This window comes from Coregonus lavaretus (assembly GCF_964263955.1).
Source record: "Coregonus lavaretus genome assembly, chromosome: 26".
NCBI lineage: Eukaryota > Metazoa > Chordata > Actinopteri > Salmoniformes > Salmonidae > Coregonus > Coregonus lavaretus.
Genome location: NC_140013.1, coordinates 23,046,703 through 23,055,767, shown reverse-complemented (window position 1 = coordinate 23,055,767; position 9,065 = coordinate 23,046,703). Strand labels below are relative to the sequence as shown.

General features: G+C 47.3%; 1 long non-coding RNA gene across 1 annotated transcript; it reads right to left on the bottom strand.

Annotated features, from left to right (window-relative positions):
- Positions 1-3,113: 3,113 nt before the first annotated feature.
- On the bottom strand, positions 3,114-3,724 carry LOC311101441. Its single transcript, XR_014609926.1, has 3 exons — positions 3,641-3,724; positions 3,405-3,451; positions 3,114-3,183 (listed from the first exon to the last, which is right to left on the bottom strand). It is a non-coding gene; the product is annotated as an uncharacterized lncRNA (long non-coding RNA).
- Between the last annotated feature and the right edge of the window lie 5,341 nt (positions 3,725-9,065).

Genomic DNA, 9,065 nt, shown 5'->3' with positions numbered 1-9,065 from the left:
GGCGATGAAGGGGGAGAACCTGGCAGGAGAGGAGCAACGGCGTCAGCAGGGCCATCGTCGGAGGGACGAGAGGCAACCCCAAAAAGTTTTTTGGGGGGGGCACATGGCTTAGGCGGTTGGGCAGCAGGAGGCTGCCACAGGGAGATGTGGAGAGAAGGCTATCGGATTACGGGAGCCATTGGCGAGTAGAGGAAGGGAAGTTGTTGCGGCACGGCGTGAGAGACTGATGTGTGTTACCAGTCCGGTCCGGCCCGTTCCTGATCCCCAGTTAAAGCCAGTGGTGTGTGTTCCCAGTACGGACCGGCCTGTTCCTACTCCACGCATCAAGCCCACGGTGTGCGTCGCCAGTCCAGCCCGGCCGGTTCCTGTTCCACGTACAGAACCTACGGTGTGCGTCGCCAGCCCTGCCCGGCCTGTTCCTGCTCCACGCACAGAACCTACGGTGTGCGTTGCCAGCCCAGCCCGGCCTGTTCCTGCTCCACGCACAGAACCTACGGTGTGCGTCGCCAGCCCTGCCCGGCCTGTTCCTGCTCCACGCACAGAACCTACGGTGTGCGTCGCCAGCCCAGCCCGGCCTGTTCCTGCTCCACGCACAGAACCTACGGTGTGCGTCGCCAGCCCTGCCCGGCCTGTTCCTGCTCCACGCACAGAACCTACGGTGTGCGTCGCCAGCCCAGCCCGGCCTGTTCCTGCTCCACGCACAGAACCTACGGTGTGCGTCGCCAGCCCTGCCCGGCCTGTTCCTGCTCCACGCACAGAACCTACGGTGTGCGTCGCCAGCCCAGCCCGGCCTGTTCCTGCTCCACGCACAGAACCTACGGTGTGCGTCGCCAGCCCAGCCCGGCCTGTTCCTGCTTCACGCACTAACCCTACGGTGTGCGTCGCCAGCCCGACCCGGCCTGTTCCTGCCACTCGCACCAAACCTACGGTGCGCGTCGCCAGCCCGGTCCGGCCTGTTCCTGCCACTCGCACCAAACCTACGGTGCGCGTCGCCAGCCCGGTCCGGCCTGTTCCTTCTCCCCGCACTAGCCCTGAGATGCGTGTCCTCAGCCCGGGACCACCAGTTCCGGCACCACGCACCAGGCCTATAGTGCGCCTCAGACGGCCAGAGTCTGCCGTCTGCCCAACGGGGCCTGAACTGCCCGTCTGCCCAACGGCGCCTGAACTGCCTGTCTGCCCAACGCCGTCTGAACTGTCCGTCTGCCAAGCGCTGCATAAGCCGCCCGTCTGCCATGAGCCTTCAGAGCCGTCCGCCAGACCGGAGCCGCTAGAGCCTTCCGCCAGACAGGATCAGCCAGAGCCTTCCGCCAGACAGGATCAGCCAGAGCCTTCCGCCAGACAGGATCAGCCAGAGCCTTCCGCCAGACAGGATCAGCCAGAGCCTTCCGCCAGACAGGATCAGCCAGAGCCTTCCGCCAGACAGGATCAGCCAGAGCCTTCCGCCAGCCAGGATCCGCCAGAGCCAGCCAGCCAGGATCCGCCATTCAGTCCGGTGCTGCCCCTTAGTCCGGGGCTGCCTCTTAGTCCGGTGCTGCCCCTTAATCCGGTGGGGGTCAGTTGGAGGAGGCGACGAAAGCGGGTAGTGACTATGGTGGGGTGGGGACCACGACCGGAGCCAGAACCACCGCCGAGGAGGTATGCCCGCCCAGCCCTCCCTTGTTTAGCCCGTATTGAGGCGCGGTCGCAGTCCGCGCCTTTAGGGGGGGGTACTGTCACACTCTGGCTCCGGGACTGTGTTGTTTGAGCCAGGGTGTATTCATTTGGTTGTGTTGGGTTAGGGTGTGTTCATTTGTTGTGTTTGGTTTTGGTTTTGTTTCCGTGTTTGGTCAGTGACTCCCAATCGGAGGTAACGAGTGTCAGCTGTCGGCTCGTTATCTCTGATTGGGAGCCATATTTATACTGTGTGTTTTCACCTTGTGGTGGTGGGTTTTTGTTCCAGGTTCAGTATTTGTCACTGTTGGACTTCACTATCGTCTTTTGTTTTGTAGTTACGTGCTTTATCAATTAAAGTCATCATGTTCACTCAACGCGCTGCGTATTGGTCTGCTCCCTTTATAGACGGTCGTGACAACTGCTTTAGTTATTTGTACTGCAGTCTGGTCAGCTCCAACGCTGAACATGGAAAAGCATAGCTACATTCACTCACTGGCCAGTTTATTAGGTACACCCATCTAGTACCGGGTCAGACCCCTCTTTGCCTCCAGAACAGCCTGAATTCTTCGGGCATGGATTCTACAAGGTGTCGGAAACATTGTTGCTCAATTGATATCAAAGGCCCTAACGTGTGCCAGGAAAACATTCCCCACACCAGTACACCACCACCACCAGCCTGTACCAGGCAGGATGGGTCCATGGACTCATGCTGCTTATGCCAAATCCTGACTGTCATCAGCATGACGCAACAGGAATCGAGATTCGTCAGACTCCTCAATTGTCCAGCGTTGGTGATCGCTTTCCCACTGGAGCCGCTTCTTCTTGTTTTTAGCTGATAGGAGTGGAACCCAGTGTGGTCGTCTGCTGCAATAGCCCATCCGTGACAAGGATCAACGAGTTGTGTGTTCTGAGATGGCATTCTGCACACCACTGTTGTACTGTGCCGTTATTTGTCTGTTTGTGGGCCGCCTGTTAGCTTGCACGATTCATGCCATTCTCCTTCGACCTCGCTCATCAACGAGCTGTTTGTCGCACCATTCTTGGTAAACCTTAGACACTGTGGTGCGTGAAAAGCCCAGGAGTCCGGACGTTTCTGAGATACTGGCCCCCTGTGCGCTTGGCACTGACGATCATACAATGCTCAAAGTCGCTTAGTTCACTCATTTTGTCCATTCTAACGTTCAATCGAACAGTATCTGAATGCCTTGATGCCTGTCTGCCTGCTTTATATAGCAAGCCATGGCCACGTGACTCACTGTCTGTAGGAGCGATCAATTGTCGTGAACGGGGTGGTGTACCTAATAAACTGGCTGTGAGTGTGTATTGCATCACATAATTCTGACAAAGATTGTTACACAGCTATTCTTGTGGCTGTACTGGATGTGCTTATTGAAGTCCCTTGCCCCTTACCTTGAGTGAGGTAGTTGTTCACACTAGGATATCTATGAGGTAGATGCACATGGTCAGATGGTCTTGGAGTGAAGTTTGGAAAATATTGTTCATTTACTGCCACCAGATCCAACATTTCTCCTGAATATGAGGGAAGATCAAATCTCAATGATCAAGCACAAACCTGGCACAGCATAAACCTTCTCATAAATTAGATCAGAGTAATATCATAGGAATTGTTATAATGGATTCATAATGCAGTTCCAGGCAAAAAAATGTGCTTTATAAGTATCCATGTCTTGCCAAATATTGGTTTGATATATATTACATAACTGTTTCCTGATAATAATTGGTCAACTCACCATTATTTCCAGACAGACCTCTGTCTGCTTCTGCAAGGTTGTTTGGTCTAAAAAGAAAAAAATAACCTTAAATGTCAGTGTTTATAAAAGCAGCACCACATAGTCCTACCTGCTCATCACTGTTTCCCTCCAAGTTGAACAAACCTCATACATTCGTTTTATCAAATTTGACACTTCACTTGGGTCTCCATCTTTTAGTTATCTGGTAATTGAAATATAATGTACAGACAACTCACCTGTTATAGCTTAGAAATGGAGTACATCTCCGTAAAGGAAAAGACACCTCTTCGATGACCACGACCGCATTGAAACCAAATTGGTCATCCTCACACTGCAATGAAACCTATAAAAAATAACCATCTTTAGTTAAATATTTTGTTAGTGTCCTGACATTACGGTCATTCATAGAAAGTATTTTATTATTTCAATAAGTATATGATAAATCAATGTAAAACAAACTTATACCAGTGCATCTTGTGAGTAATGGTAGCTGTCAGTTTCATAAACTACTACATATGAATTGGCCTCTGCATTGTCCTCACATTGGATAGGGTTCTGTAATATATCACAATGTATCTATAATTAGATATAGACAATACATGGTGTGTTTTTTAAAGAAAGACCAAAGGATTAAATAGCTATGCTTCCAATCTAACAAAAAGGTAGTAATACAACTGAGCAAAAACATCACAGTATCATTCTGAAGTCTGAAGCGGTTTCACAGCATATTGCGCCACTCGCAGTGTTTTTGAAATGTTATGTTATGGTCACACTGGTCAAATTAAGATAATTCACATTCGGCACTACTTCCTACTTTTGCTGTTGTCGTCCTTAAGACATCCTTCTAAGAACAAATATGCACAATATATTTGAGTCAACATTGATTGTAATAACTAAACTAAGGTTTGCAGTGCACTATACTGAACATAGTCATGTTATTATCAAGCTGCTTATTAGTGGTTTATTCAACTATGTTTTGCCGCCATGATGGTAGATTTAGGTTTGAGAGGATGAGCTATAGAGGCCCCATAATGTACACCCGTGTTCCAATAATGTACAATCCAGTAGGTTAACCTATTCTGCCTAATTTTTCATTCATTTAGCAACCAAAATAAGCATATTTCTTAAGTCAAAACTTTACAATTTCTTGAAGAAGACTCTCGTGCGCCATTGTTTTTGTACGAATGCAAAAGGGTGTCGCTATGAAAGTGTGTCACTGTGACCTACGTCATCAATGCGACTACTGTAGTCTGAACTCATGCTAATTTGTAATTTGTTTCTAAAGCTGAAAAGTGTATATTTATAAATAAAATGTACCTGTTTTGAATTTGCATGTAAGGTAAGTGTTTGGTTGAATTAATTATTCAAGAAATGCTGAGGTCACACTTGGCTAGGCTAAGGGTTAAGGTTAGGGCTAGGGTTAGTGGATAGTTAGTCGAAATGTTGTTGACAGTTATTTAACATCTCCTGAACATCTACAAACCATCTACTTGAGACTATCCAAAGAAAGTGTTACTAATGCTGAAAATGAAGATGGTATGTAACCACAGTTTCCTTACCGTAGGATAGTGCCCTTTAGTAAAACTCGACTAGTTATTGCATAGATGCACTTTCAGTTCACACTGACTCAGTTAAACATTATTATTATCCATCCAAATGTTGTCCATGTTCCTTTTCTCCGGTTAAACAAAGCTTGAGATCATGAGCCTGTTGATCAAAAGTTTTTCAAGACTTCCTTTTCATACTCTGAATTCCAAGGAGTGTCCAGGAACAGATACTTAAGAACAGGAACGGATACTTTTCATGCATGTGGTTATGTAATTAGATTACTCACTGCAGAATGTAACTCTTAAAAAAAAATTGGGCTTGTTTATAACTCCCACTTATGGTCAGAAGGCTGGCTTAAATCTGTAATTTAGACTGATTGAGAACATTGTCCACAAGCTACACTATCTTGTCAAACCATGGCATTCGACTTGATCATAACTGAAAAGCAGTGGGAAACTTGGTATCTTTTAGTTTTCATTAACAAATAATGTAAATACTAGGAATGGGAGACCACCAAGCCTGGTTGTCCCTGCCGTTCTTTCGGGCCATTCTCTTTCTTAGCACAAGGTGATGATCCTGCACCAGTCATTATTTGATGTTTCACCAGTCAGAGAGCGGTGAACTACTACTCTCTCTCTCTCTCTCTCTCTCTCTCTCTCTCTCTTGCTCTCTCTCTCTCTCTCTCATGGGGCACTTCTCTCGAGGTTCCCTCTTTCTAACCTCGTCTGGAGATTCTCATTCTCCTTTATTGACCAGACAAGTCTATTTCCTCAACTAGCCACTTTCTCTTTCTCTTTCTCTCTCTCTTGGTCTTGGTCTCTCTGTCTCTGGGTAATTGCCCATAAAATCTACTCCAGTAGGAGCCATAATCCCATCAAGATGGGTGCAGTGTAGCCGTCAAGGCAAAACAAAGGCCCCTCTAGGACTAGGATGATAGGCTTCTCTTCTTCCCCCCTGAAACAGCACTGAGACCAGGGGGACCCACACTGACAAGTTGGTCCCTGAGTCCCTCTACCCCTTTAACTGCCCCTCTGGGAAAAAAATTGCAAATCTGGGGGGCGAGACCTCTTCAGCGTCTTGCCAGCTGCAACAGGACGGGAGTGGTGAGAGCCATCCTATCCCATCACCAAGAAAAGAGCAGGCTCCCAACAGATTGAGCACAATAAAAAGGACAATAGCACTTTCAATCCCACTGGGATACCCGCTTTCTGATAGACCTCAGTTTGTTTAACGACCCTCTCAGAACACATGATCAATTTATCATTCAGTGACAGAGTAAATAACTTTTAGAGATCATACTTAAATTAAAAAGTGGCATGTTGTCACTCAATTGTTTACAATAGTTTTTCTCTGTAATCCTGAAGTGTTGCTCCTGCGCACTGCAACTCATACAACTACCTGTGAGATGCCTGAGTTATTCTAGGCCTGTTTAAAAGCAGCCACAACGGACAAACAACGAAGATAAGCTGCCAGGAACCTGACATGTGGTCTAGCCCACTGTCTGCCTCAGGAGAGCATGCACTCACCATGCATCAACCTATTCAGAAAATACATGAAATTGCAGTTCTCCGTTACTGGTGCCAGGGTTACCATATGTTGTGGCATATAAAATCACATCTAGAGAGTGCAGCGCGGGCTGCATCCATTATCCACGGAGGAGGCTAACAAAGGGAATAAAGTGAGCATCACACAGACTGACACGTGTGCTTCCGTACGCCCCCCGCTGCAGCATCACTGTCTGTGGGCAGACAACCTGCCATCTCTCCATCCATGGCCCCCCGCCCCTACCCTGTGGCTCCCACCCCCTGCCTCCGAGCCCTGGGGAAAGGCCAGACAGACCAGGCACACCCCTGCCCCGGCCTGCAGGCCCCTTTGTGGATCAAAGGACGCAGAGCCTTGGGGTTCCAGTGTATAGAAGTGTGCCAGATTATGCACTAGCCAAACAGACGCCCCCCATTCCCCTCCTCCATCCCCCATCACTCCCCATCCTTCCCTACCGTGTCCACTCCCCCTCACCCCTGCACTCCCCAGCTGCTGTGATTTAAATGAGGGCCCCATGAAGAAAGGAGGGCATCTGCCACACGCCCCAGAGCCTCTCATCAGAGAATAAGACACATTTAAAGCGTCCCTCTCATGGAGATGTCCTATAACAAGATTAAGTCCTTTGAAAAAGTAAAGTGGGCTAAAATGGAATGGATGGGTGCGTACACTTTTGAATTGGAGCTGAAGCTTTAGGACAGGGATGGAACCAAAATACACCTGGGTGATGTCATGAGATTAGATATTAGATATGGAGCTGCATTAGGGCAATTTGCTGAAAAAAACAATTAGAAGATCAAAACCAAGTGTCCTGAAACCAGATTTGAAGTGTGTACAGCACAGCACTGAATACTTCATTTGCTAAGGCCCTGGAACAAGTTCTGTATGTATTAGGGTAGGGACGTCCCAAGGATGCCGGATAGCACTAACAATGATCTCATTATCTCTCCTCTCTCTGATCATGTCTGGTCCATTAGGCTTTTCTGCTTTAACAGTCCCTTACAGCAACACAGTCCCTTAATGATGATGAGCATGGCACGGCGTTACGACCTCACCGCTGCATTAATACACCAGCCAGGCAGAGAGGGACTGAAGCTCGAGCTATATCTTGGGCTCTGATCAGTACGGCATCTGCCAATCAGATCAGACCAGTTTAACAGACAGTAGAGCCTGGGACCAATCCTAAGAGGAGTGGTTGATAGTGCCTAGAAAAGCCTATCTACCCTCTAATCCAGACACATAATAAGCCATGAGAAGCAAATGCATCAGAGGAGGCTGGTGGGCGGAGCTATAGGAGGTTGGGCCTCATTGTAATGGCTGTAATGGAATCAATGGAACGGTATCAAACTTATGGAAACCACATGTTTGACTCTGTTCCATTAATTCCATTCCAGCCCTTACAATGTGCCTGTCCTCCTATAGCTCCTCCCACTAGCCTCCTCTGAAATGTGGCCTAATGGCCAGCTCTATTGGGGATCATAGTGTTCAGTGGATGTTGAGTTTCCCCTATACACTTTGATTAGTGCAGCAGTACATAGATTATCAAGCGGAGGAGATCAATATGATCATCCCACTGTGGCAAACAGATGGATCCATCATCCCTGTGTTTACAAACACAACATGCTGTATCCTGTGTTTAATGGATGAAACAGTAAGGTTATCTCCAAAATCATTTTTGTCTTCATTTCTTTAATTTAGGATTAAGCCATGATATGTCGGCAGTAAATGCGTAATCACTCTGTAAAGGCTGCTTTCACCTCTGATTAATTAAGATACCTGCCCATTCGCTCTAATTAACACACAGCTGCTGCTTAATGAGCTGCATGCATGCAGGGAGGAGAGGGTACAGTATCTCTCTAGCTCTCTATCCCACTGTACAGCGCTCTCTCTCTCTCTCTCTACCGCTCAACCTCTCAGCAAATCTACTTTACCTCATGCATCATGACCAACCAGCAACAGTGTCCGAGGGTGTTCGTTTCCACGTTTGTTTCCATGCATTTTTATCAGTTTCACCTGAGACATACAGCTTGCGTTCGTTGTGAAAACCCCTATAGATACTGTATCTGACTCCTAATACATCATTCATATGTTGATAACGATCAAAGAGTTAAATAAAGATACATTATGGTAATAAAGCAGGCCATCCATCAAAATACATCAAACATCACAACAAATATCTACAATGAAAAGAACAGGAGTCAATATTTCATTAAGAAAAAGCAGCATAATAACAGGGGTAATAGTATGATGTCAGACATGGCTTGGGGAAAATGAAGATGAATACGGATTCTGCATTACTCTCTGGTGGTGATTGCTCGGGGCTGTGGGAGGGGACGGGTGGAGGAGACGGTAATATGCATGTCATGACCGCAGGCCGATCTGATGGATGGGCTCCAGAGCCACAAAGATTTCTTATGGGATTTAATATTAGTCTTTAATGACTGTGTGTGAAACACCCAATGTAAATCAGCATAAATCTCACTGTTCTCCTCTAGCTAGTTGTTTTAATGAAAGCCCTACATTTGGCCCAGTATGTGATAAAGAAAAAAGAAATGCAAAGGTTGAACATCAACA